This window comes from Oryctolagus cuniculus, unplaced genomic scaffold (assembly GCF_964237555.1).
Source record: "Oryctolagus cuniculus unplaced genomic scaffold, mOryCun1.1 SCAFFOLD_51, whole genome shotgun sequence".
NCBI classification, from domain to species: domain Eukaryota; kingdom Metazoa; phylum Chordata; class Mammalia; order Lagomorpha; family Leporidae; genus Oryctolagus; species Oryctolagus cuniculus.
In genome coordinates this window covers 913,783-925,949 of record NW_027208239.1, presented here as the reverse complement: position 1 = coordinate 925,949, position 12,167 = coordinate 913,783, and the positions used below count along the sequence as shown (strand labels likewise).

Genomic DNA, 12,167 nt, shown 5'->3' with positions numbered 1-12,167 from the left:
TGCATGGAAATGTTTCTCTAATTTCATTTTCAAATAGTTCATTGTTAATATAAAGAAATGCTTCTAATTTTTAAAATTTCATTGAAATAATTTGTGATTAATGTGTCCTAGTCATGCATTATTACAGGGTGTAGTGCAATATTTGCACACATTTATGCAGTAAAAAGTGATCAAGCTAAGCAACTACAGTTTTATTAAGTTTTTAAAGAGTTATTTATTTGAAAGACAGAGTTACAGAGAGAAGTAGCAGCAGAGAGAGAGAGAGGCCTTCCTCTGCCGGTTCACTCCCCAGATGGCCACAATGGCCGGAGCTCTGCCAATCTGATTCCAGGAACCAGGAGCTTCTTCCAGATCTCCCACTTGGGTGCAGGGACCCAAGGACTTGGGCCATCTTCTACTGCTTTCCCAGGCCATAGCAGAGAGTTGGATCAGAAGAGGAGCAGCCAGGACTAGAACTGGTACCCACATGGGATGCTGGTGCTTCAGGCCAGGGTGTTAGCCCACTGTGCCACAATGCTGGCCCCCAAGCAACTACAGTTTCTAATTCTTCTCCATGATTTGAGACTACCAGCTCCTCTCCTTCAGTTCTTTACACAGAACCTAATATGGTTGAATGTAGTCATCTCATTATATTATGGAACACCAGAAGTTCTTTCTGCCTCTTTGATTTTTGATACCTATTATCCAATCCCCCTCTATCCCTAGCTGCTTCCCTTCTCAGCCTCTAGTAATCACAGTTCTGTGTTCAGATCCATTATTTTCTTTCACTTCCACATGTGACAAGGACCAGGTGACATTTGTGTTCCTGCTTCTGGCTTATTTCAATTAATTTAATAATATTTTGTTCTTTTTTTGTATCTAAAAGAGGTTGCCCTGTCCATTGTTTTTCACTGATGGACAGCTAGATTGGTTTCACATCCTGGCTGCAGTGAACTGTGTTATAGTGGCTGTGTTATGGGAAAATTGCTGTATCTTTGATATGCTCTCCTCCTTTCCTTCTAATAAAATTTCCTTATTCTATATAGCCAAGAGCAAGATAACTCTCACATGGTAGGTCAATTTTTATCTTAGTTTAATTTTTGTTATTTATTTGAAAGAGTTACAATAGAGGTAGAGACACAGAGAGGTCCTCCATTAGCTGGTTCGCTCTACAGATGACTACAAAGGCCAGAGTTATGCCATTCTGAAACCTGGAGACAGGAGCTTCCTCTGGGTCTCCCTCATGGGTGCATGGGCCCAAGGACTTGGGCCATCTTCTACTGCTATCCCAGGAGATAGCAGAGAGCTGTATTGGAAGAAGAGCAGCTGGAACTAGAACTGGCACCCAAATGGGATGCTGGCCCTTCAGGCCAGGGCTTTAACTCACTGCACAACAGCGCCAGCCCCAATTTTTATCCTTTTTAAGGAATGACCATACTGTTCTGCATAACATCTGTACTAACTTGTGTTTTCACCTACCATATATGGTGGTTTTCTTTTCCCATGTGCTCTCTAGCATTTGTTATTTTTTATCAGTTTGGCATAAAAATGATATAGTATTGTTCATGTTTTTGTGTATTTTGAAATCAGTTAATTTGTTTATTAAATCTTTATTATTTGAAAGGTGGATTTAGAGAGAGAGGGAAAGACATAGATAGCTTTCATCTGCTGGCTCACACCCCAGAGAGTTTCAACAGTTGAGCCTGGGGCATGCTGGAGTCAGGAGCTTCATCCAAGTCTCCCACATGAGTGGCAAGGACCTGAGTCCTTCGTCCATCTTCTGCTGGTTTCCCAGGTGTTTAGCAGTGAGCTAAATTGGAAGTGGAGATTCCTAAACTCAAAGTGGAACTCAGATGTTATGCTGGCCTCACAGATTGCAGCTTTCCCCACTTGGCCACAATGCCAGCCCCTCTATCAATTTAATTCCTCAAAAATAGCTCAGTAATGTTGGCATCTATCTCATTTTGTTTTTTCTCTGTTATTATTCAACTTATTGATGTCTTATTTTTGTTCACATTATTCCTCTCAATTGCTCTACCTGAGGTGAGTAGGGCTGCTGTGTTGCTTAAATGAAGTGTATGCTTTAGATTACTCATTTAATGAGTGCATGTCATTCACATAGCACTTCACTGAAGTTCTACTATGTCCCAAATCCTCTTCTAGGCACAGAATTTAGACCACTTTTCTCTTAGGCCCAGATCTTGCCTTTAACATACTACTTGGAATTTAGTAGCTCATGAAATCTGCAGACTGCATAAATGAATGAATATTTTGAGGGCTGTGCTTTTGTGGAGGAACTTCATAGGAGACCGAAGGAATAAAATAAATCAAAAGTATCCACAGTATATAGAATGTATACTATTTTACAAGTCACAGAGAAGAAGAAGAAGAAGGAAAGTAGTAAGACTAGAAAGTTTGTGGCAAGACTAACAGGCGCTGGTCAAGAACTTAATAAGCACATTAGGAAAGCAGTAAGGTTTCTTTTTTTTTTTTTTGAGGAAAAGTTTTTATTTCTAGTGATGAAATTGGCTACAGAACATTATGAAAGTTTAAAAATACAAAGAGAAATTGTCTATAATTAATAGATTCAAAATTTGACAATCAGTGAATATCATTATTAGTCATTACCAACAACAGTTATTGATTTGAAAGGCAGAGTGACAGGAAGAGGGAACCACCGCTTCACTCCCCAGACACTTGCAATAGCCAAAGCTTGACCAAGCCACAACCAGGAACTGGGAATTCATTCTGGATGTCCCATTTGGGTGCAGGGACCCAAGCACTTCTGCCATCCTCCGTCTCCTCCCAGGGTGCACACTAGCAGAAACTTGCCTCAAAGCAGAGAAGCTACCACTCAAGCCAGGCATTTGTATATGGGATGTGGGTGTGTGGTGGTGATAGCAAGCCCTCATGGATAAAAAAAAAAAAAAAACAAAAAAAAAAAAAACAAAAAAAAAAAACAAAGTTATTTCTATGCCAAGGAAATTACTCTGTAGTCTTTCTCTTATAAACTACGTATTGCTGAACCTAGATAATTTTTCCTTTATTTAACAATGACATGAAAATGTCAGTTGAGTTGGCTTTCCTGAAGACCTTGTTTCTTGAATATTAGTGGCTAGCTGAGATAAATTCTTTTCATCTCTTTCTCGCTTCGGCAGCACATGTGCTCACTTCGGCAGCACATATACTAAAATTGGAATGATACAGAGAAGATTAGCATGCCCCTGCGCAGTAAGGTTTCTTTACCTCCCTGTAGGCTCTGCTCTCCAGAGGTGAACAGGGTCCTCTAAACCCACTTGCTGCACACACAAACACCTGAGTGTTGTATTCTCCCACAGGTGTTGGAGACTGATATGGTGTTCTGATTTATATTTACATAATGGCTAGTGACATCGGGCATATTCACATGTTTTGACCATGTACATTTCTTCTGAGAAATGTCTATTCAGATCCTTGCCTGTTTCTTCACTGTATTTTTTGGAGTTTTTCCAATTCATGTAAATGTTCTGGAAATCTGTAAACATTCAGAGTTTTAATTTTTCCTGCCATCTGTTCATTGTATCTACACTCTGATGTTTACTTTGTTGTGAAGAAGTATCTTAGTTGGATATACTCAAATGTCTCTGTTTTTATTTTTGTGACTATTGCTATTGGAATCTTACCCAAAAGCTATTGTGTGTTGACAATATTTAGAGTTTCCCTATGTTTACTTGGGTTTGGGTCTTATGATTACATTTTAATTCACTGTGAGTTCACTTTCACATAGTGTAAGAGATGTTGGAGTCTCTTTTCAGGCTTCTACATATGGATAATCAAGTTCCTCTGCACCACTTGTGAAAGAGATTCTTCTTTCTCCAGTTCATTTTAGTTCCTTTGTTAAATATGAGTTGCTGGTAGAAATTTGGGTTTATTTCTATGCTACCAAGTCTTTTCCATTGAACTATGTGTCTGTTATTATATCAGTGCTAACACTTCTTCTTTTTTTTTTTGCAGTATATTTATTTGAAAGGCAGAGTTACAGAGAGGTAGAGGCAGAGAGAGAGAGAGGTCTTCCATCCACTGGTTTACTCCCCAAATGGCCACAATGGCCGGAGCTCTGTTGATCTGAATCCAAGTGTCAGGAGCTTCTTCCAGGTCTCTATGCAGGTGCAGGGGCCCAAAGACTTTGGCCATTTTCTACTTTTTTCTCAGGCTATACCAGAGAGGGGTATAAGAAGTGGAGCAGCTGGGAAACATACTGGCACCCATATGAGATGCCGGCACTGCAGACGGTGACTTTACCTGCTTTGTCATAGTGCTGACCCCTGTAATATGTCTTAAAATATGGTGTGATGTCTCCAGCTTTTTTTTGCTTTATAATATTGCTTTAGATGTTAAGCATCTCTCATGTTTCTATGTGAATTTTAGCATCATTTTTTCTAGCTCTGAGAACATCGTTGGTATGTTGATTGGGATTACATTGAATTTGCAAATTGCTTTTGGTAGTATGGATATTTTGGTATTATTCTTCCCATTCACAAACATAAGTTTTCTGTGAGACTGTCAAAAAGCCTTGACAAAAATTGGACTTTATTACACAAAAATTCATCACTTTTTGGGATCATTTAAATCCATAATTTTGCACTAATATTTGATAAATAATTAAAGACTTTGAGCATTTTAGTAGGAGAAATTAAAATATTTATCAATTTATTCAAATATTGTTTAGATGTGATATTCAAATATTGTTTGGAGCCATTGTCTATATTCCCTCTAAATTACGATCTTTTTGCTTTTTGCCTGTTAAACTTGTCCCTTGATTCAAGAACCCTTTTTAATGTAATGTAAACTGAAAATGTCATTTCATAAGCTAAAAAAAATGACAAAGAAGGAAAAAGAAGGGAGGGAGGTTGAGTATATAATTATGTTCTCCGAATTTTTTCTATAAAACATATTGAATCATTTAAAAGCTAATTAAAATTAAACTCAAAATTGGACCATTATGACCAATATTTAAAACAAGTGATTAAAAACTGTAGATGTCTTCAATTTTGATTATCATTCTTCTTTAGAATATCTGAAAGAAATCCGGCTTCTCACTTTAAAATATACCAGTGTGTTAGAATTCAGTATTAAATGACTTTGTTTAAAAGTTTTATTTAATCTATTGCTTTAAGTAGTAATACTATGGCCATTGTAAAACAAAATCCTTATCATTTTTCATAAAACAGAAAGGGCCTTTAAAACATCATCACTAAAAATATTAAGAGACCTAAAATATAACATTCTTAAAACCCAAGTGATACCATTCAAAATTTTCAAATATGCAGGGATAGTTCATGTCAAGTAACTAAATAATTGTTAAGTGTATATATGGAATAGCTTCTATAAATTCTTTTGGCAAGGGCTGGCACTGTGGCATAGTGGGTGAGGCTGCCACCTGCAGTGCTGGTATTCCATAGGGGCATCAGTTCAAGACCTGGCTGCTCCACTTCCTATCCAGCTCTCTGCTATGGCCTGGGAAACACTATAAAATGGTGCAAGTCCTTGGGCCCCTGCACCTGCATAGGAGACCAGGAAGAGGCTCCTGGCTCCTGCCTTCCAGTCAGCACAGCTCCAGCCATGGAGGCCAACTGTGGAGTGAACCAGTGAATGGAAGACCACTCTCTCTGCCTCTCCTTCTCTGTCTGTGTAATTCTGACTTTCAAATAATATAAATAAATCTTTAAAAATTCTTTTGGCAAATAGATGAAGCTACTTGTTATACATTTCAAATAAATAGCAAACATACTAGAAAAATATATTGAATAAAATTTAAGCAACTCATAGCTATACACAGAAATTTCTCACCATAACAACATAGCAACCACTAAATTTCCAAATTCAATTTTCCACAACTTAGAATCTTTAACTCCAGAAGGAGTACAAAATTGACAGAACAGTGGCCTATGTATCAGGATACCTAATGCTAATACAGAATTATCCCTGCCACAACTTACCTATGTGACCTTGAACAATTCACTTTACTTCTCTGGGCTTGGCATTTAGCATCCTCATGTGATAAAGGAGGCTTGGATAAGATCAGTTGTACTCTATCTTGAGACTTCAATGATCTCTCAGTTTCCAAACAGGCACCTTAAGGGAAAGTAAACCTTTAGATCAAAGCTTACATTTTTAAATCTAAATATATTTTAAACTGTTTCTACAACTAGTACAAAACAACACATTCAAATGTGTACCATGCCACTTTTCAATATTTGGGAATAATTAATGCATCATTTTAGAGCATTGTCTTGAGGCCAGTGCTGTGGTGTAGCTAGTAAAGCCACTGCATGCAGTGGGGGCATCCCATATGGAGGCCGGTTCAAGTCCAGGCTGCTCCACTTTCCATTCAGCTGTCTGCTATAGCCTGGGAGAGCAGTAGGAAGTTGGCCCAAGTCCTTGGGCCCCTGAATCTGCATGGGAGACCCTGAAGAGGTCCTGGCTCCTGGTTTCAGATTGGCATATCTCTGACCTTTTAGGCCATCTGGGGAGTGAACCAGCAGATGGAGGACCTCTCTCTCTCTCTCTCTTCCTCTTGTTCACTATCTGTGTAACTCTGACTTCCAAATAAATAAATAAATAAATCTTTTAAAAAATCAAAAGAATATTGTCTGGCACACAGTGAACCACTAAGTACAAGATATTATTAGGAATATTAGATTGAAATATTGAAATAAACTAGGCAATAAGCCTTAAGATGCAAATTAATACCAAGAAATATAATCTCAAATTTCTGTGTTCAACAAGGTAGTCTCTTTTCACTACTAACTTTATACTAAATAAGATATTTTGATATTTTGTTAAGAGTAAATTTATCGGGGGCCAGCGCCGTGGCTCACTTGGTTAATTCTCCACCTGTGGTGCTGGTATCCCTTATGGGCAAAGTGTTCTAGTCCTGGTTGCTCCTCTTTCAGTCCAGCTTTCTGCTATGGCCCGGGAAGGCAGTAGAGGATGGCCCAAGTGCTTGGGCCCTGCACCCGGATGGGAGACCAGGAGAAAGCACCTGACTCCTGGCTTTGGATGGGCACAGCTCCAACTGTGGCAGCCATCTGGGGACTGAACCAATGGAAGGAAGGCCTTTCTGATTTCTCACTGTATATAACTCTACCTGTCAAATAAAAAAAATTATTAGTTTTTCATAAAAACTGCAGTATTGAAAAAGTTCTAAAATCCCTCTAATTCTAAATGTCTGTGACTGCTAACTCATTAGCACATATTGCATTCTTTACATCTGGGTAATCATGACAATTCACTTTTAAATGATTAACAGATCTGCTGTTATATATAAATACATGCTTTTCCGAAAATCATACAATAAGCAGGCTACATACTTTACTTCAAGTAGAACTGCCATATCCAGTCCTACAATTGTAAATAAGACAGTTTCAATTGTTCAGCATTATCAATTATAAATTCCAATCGTGTAGCAATACTCATAAGAATTTAGGGGGCCGATGCTGTGGAGTAGCAAGTAGAGCTGTGGCTTGCAGTGCTGACATTCCAATTGGGTGCCAGTTCAAGTCCTGGCTACTCAAATTACTATCCATCTTTTTAGGCAAGTAAGACTTACTATCCAGCAGTAGAGGATGGCCCAGGCCCTTGGGCTCCTGCACCTGCATAGGAGACCCAAAAGAAGCTGCTGGCTCCTGGCTTTGGATTGGCAGAGCTCCAGCCATTGTGGCCAAATGGGGAGTGAACCAGCGGTTGGAAGACTGCTCTCTCTCTCTCTCTCTCCTTCTCTGTGTAACTCTGATTTTCAAGTAAAATAAATGAATCTTTTTTTAAAAAAGATGAAATAAAAAGGAAGATGAAGATTACAAAATTGTTTAATTTTTTTAATAAATATAAATTTCCAAAGTACAGCTTTTGGATTACAGTGGCTTCCCCTCCCCCAAAACATCCCTCCCACCCATAATCCTCCTATTTCCTGCTTCCTCTCCCATCCCAGAAGATTACAAAATTGTATGAAGGACATTTGTACAGTAAACAAATATACTGATTTCCAATGCAATATTTGAATACTTGAAGCAGGAAGGCTAAGTACTTCTTTGCCAAAATAACATGTTTTCTCCAGTGTAAAACCCATTTGCCATCCCAATACACAAAGGGATTTGGGGCAAGAAGGAAAAAAGAAGTCCACACATGCAGAAATTTTAAGCAAAACAAAATAGAGAATGTATTTAGTTTCATGTAAATCACATGAGAATTAATAGTATTCTACCAATTTGCAACAAATATTTTTAACTTTAATGAATGAATGAACTTTCAGTTACATAGCAGGAAACTTCTACCCTCTCCCATAAAACTGAAAGAGAAACTTTTTAAAAGTAAAAACTGATGAAAGAATTCTGCAATACATGTTAATGTTAAGTAGCCCAGCAGAGTTTATTTAGAAATACAAACACACACACAGAAAATAAATACATTAAAATCTTACTGAATAGTCCAGTAATAGTTCAGGATCCAATATGTGTGCAAAAGATTCTGGATTTCCCAGTCACTTTGTATAGGAAATGATGTGCTTTCCTATGTAGCATGTAACTTTAGATTCCTGAACACCTCCACTTTGCTTCTTACCCTGAGTCCCAGCAAATACAGGAACACAGCTGTTGAGTCATTCATTTTCTGGATTTGGGAATATCAAAGAATTAATGAGTATAGAAAGTTGTACAGCAAAGACCAAGAATATCCAAGGGAGGTCAGGAAAATCAATTGAACAAGTCAAAATACTATGAATGTATACTGAATGCTCTGTTTTTAATATGTCTTACTTACCTAAAAAGACATGAGGGCTATTGCTCTCTCTCTTAATACAACTAAGGAGAAGATATCACCAATGCTCAAGAAAAATGAATACACAGCAGAGCTAATACAAAATCCCAAAATTCCAAAATAGAAAAACTGGATATGCACTCCTTACACACACCCTGAAGTGGCAATGAAGTAGAACAAATCTAAAATTAGAAAAAAATCTTTTTTTAAAGATTTATTTATTTATTTGAAAGTCAGAGTTGCACAGAGAGAGGCAGAGAAGAGAGAGGGGTCTTCCATCCACTGGTTCTCTCCCCAGTTGGCTGCAATGGCCAGAGTTGTGCCAATCCAAAGCCAGGAGCAAGGAGCTTCTTCCAGGTCTCCCACATGGGTGCAGGGGCCCAGGACTTGGGCCATCTTCTACTGCTTTCCCAGGCTATAGCAGAGATCTGGATCCATATGAGCTGCCAGCACTGCAAGTGGTGGCTCTACCCACTATGCCACACCACTGGCCCCGAAAATTCTTGTCAAATTAAGAACATTTAACCTTTGTTTTAGAGTGCATTATTAAAATATCTAAACTGGGGGAATACATAATTTCTTTCTTTAGAAATCAGAAGAGAAAAAGAACACTTCAAGCCTACTGTGACACCACACAGAAGGAATGGAGAATCATGATCTCAATTAGCCTAGGGACAGAATAAAAGGGAGGGAAATAGGAACAACAGAATTAAGATGAATAAGCTTTGACAGCTGAGGGAATCTGAATGTAAAGAAAAGGCATGCAGTTAACTGAAACAATAGAGATAAGTCTGAGAGGAAAAAACATTGTTAAGTCATATTAATGGGGCCAGAGCTGTGACTTAGTAAAGTAAAAAAAAAAAAATCTAAAATTTGTTTTTAAATTATATAATTAAAAAAGATTAAAAAAAGATGTTCAATCTTAAGTCTCTACAGCATAAGATATACATCAATTTTCCCAGGTTCTATTTGCATTTATTAACAAAGTTTCATGGGTATAATCACTAAAGTGGCTCCAATAAGTCTTTTTATAAAAATTATTTTTTATTTTGACAGGCAGAGTGGACAGTGAGAGAGACAGAGAGAAAGGTCTTCCTTTTTCTGTTGGTTTACCCCCTAGTGACCGCTGCCACCAGTGTGCTGCGGCTGGCACATGGCGCTGATCCAAAGCCAGGAGCCAAGTGCTTCCTCCTGGTCTCCCATGCAGGTACGGGGCCCAAGCACTTTGGCCATCCTCCATTGCACTCCTGGGCCATAGCAGAGAGCTGGACTGGAAGTGGAGCAACTGGGACAGAATCTGGCTCTCCCAGCAGGACTAGAACTTGGTGTGCCTGCACCGCAGGTGGAGGATTAGCTTATTGAGCCATGGAGCCTGCCTCCAATAAGTCTTAACCTGGGATGCAACTAAATTTAACAAGGATACTCAATAGGAATTTTAGAAGAATTCCAAAATATGTATCAGAATAAAAATAAATACTTTACTTGGTACATCTCATTTTAACTATACTATTGTCTAAATTTCCAAATGTCAGATGTACTAAAAAAATCCCCAAAGCAGCAGAGTTGGTCCGACATGATGAGGAATAAAATAAAGAAAATGAGAATTCGCAGATCCCAGATTAAAATAACCAAGAAGGCCCAATAAAAGAAAACTCAATGTCTTCATACACTAACATTTATTACCTCAGATTTATTTAACAAAAAGGTGATTATTCCAGCTACATCCCATTAGGTAGCCCAATTTTACCTGCTAAATCCATTTAAAAAAAGCACCTCATGATATATTACTAAAATCATATTGCTATATGCCATCCACCATGTCCACTGTACCTTATACCTAATGTTAACAGATCTGATGAAAATCAGTAGATAAATGATGTGTCTTAACCACGTGTGGGAAATGTCTTTTGTTCAACGTTTTTCCAAAAACCCCTCAGTCTCAGTTTGCCTTCACCTTGAAAAGACACTTCTGAGGTTTACTAATCAGTCCAGCTTCTTCGGGCCTCCCTCCAATGAAAGGGGCTAAAATCCATCAAAATAAACTCTAGGCACTGTCCTTGTGCTCCCAGTGACTTTTTCACTCTAGGGGCTCACAAACCTTCTAAATTCTTTAGATCACCTGTGATGTCCATTAGTTCTCAAAGACTATGATGCAAGTAATTTCCCCTCTTGGAACCTTGTTATTAACTGTGCTGTATGAGAAATGAAGTCTCCTACACACCTTGTGCTTACGATTCTCCAAACCATGTTGCCTGCTAGGACTTTGGCCATGAATATAGGACAGCAATACCTGAACATGATTACTGAGATCTCCTTAATAAAGGATAGACTGGGGCCAGCACTGTGGTGCAGTGGTGTAATCCTTTACCTGCAATGCTGGCACCCCATATGAGCACCAGTTCTAGTCCCCATTTCTCCTTTTCCGAGCCAGCTCTCTGCAATAGCCTGGGAAAGCAGTAGAAGCTGTTCCAAGTGCTTTGGTCCCTGCCAAAATATGGGAGACCTGGAAGCTCCTAGCTCAGATTGGCCCAGCTGCAGACATTGCAGTCATTAGGGGAGTAAATGAGCATATGGAAGACCTTTCTGTGTCTCTTCTTCTCACTCTCTGTAAGTAAACCTGTCAACTACATAAATAAATTCCTTATATATATATTTACATTTATTTATATATTTATGTATATAAATATATTCATATATAAAATATATTATAATTTATCATACAATATATTATATAATATATAATTATAAACAGATAATATTATATAATTTATTATATGTATTTTATATATATATATATATATATATATATATATATATATTATTGAGATGACTTCAATAGCCAGAGTGTGGCCAGGTTGAAACCAGGAGCTTTTCCTCTGATGTGTATCCCAGGAACCCAGGTACTTGGAGCATCTTTCACTGCTTTTTCAATCCATTGGTAAGGAGCTGGATCAGAAATAATTATTTATATATAAATAACAAATTCATATATAATAATTATATACAATTATATATTTATAATAATTATATGCAATTCTATATTATGTATAGAAATATATAGTATAATATATAATATATATTATAATATATAAATATATATATGATGGACCAAAATATGGTATTCTCCATTTGGCAGAAGGGACAGGCTCCAATATCTACTGTCTATGTCAGTATGTCAGCATAATGCAGGAGGTAACCCCTCTACCAAATAAGAAAAGCTATTTCAGTTCAGCTGGACATCATTCTGCTGACTGTTGACCTTATTACTGTTAGTCTGGATGCTTTCATTGGTTGCAATCCAGAGACCCAATTTTCCCATAGATATAAACATCAGCAAACATGAAAATTTGGTAAGAAAAGCTTAAACTGAGAGTTATGATTAATAACTATTTTTT

General features: G+C 37.7%; 1 pseudogene; it reads left to right on the top strand.

Annotated features, from left to right (window-relative positions):
* The first annotated feature begins 3,142 nt into the window (after positions 1-3,142).
* Positions 3,143-3,210, top strand: LOC138848060 (U6 spliceosomal RNA; annotated as a pseudogene).
* Positions 3,211-12,167: the final 8,957 nt, after the last annotated feature.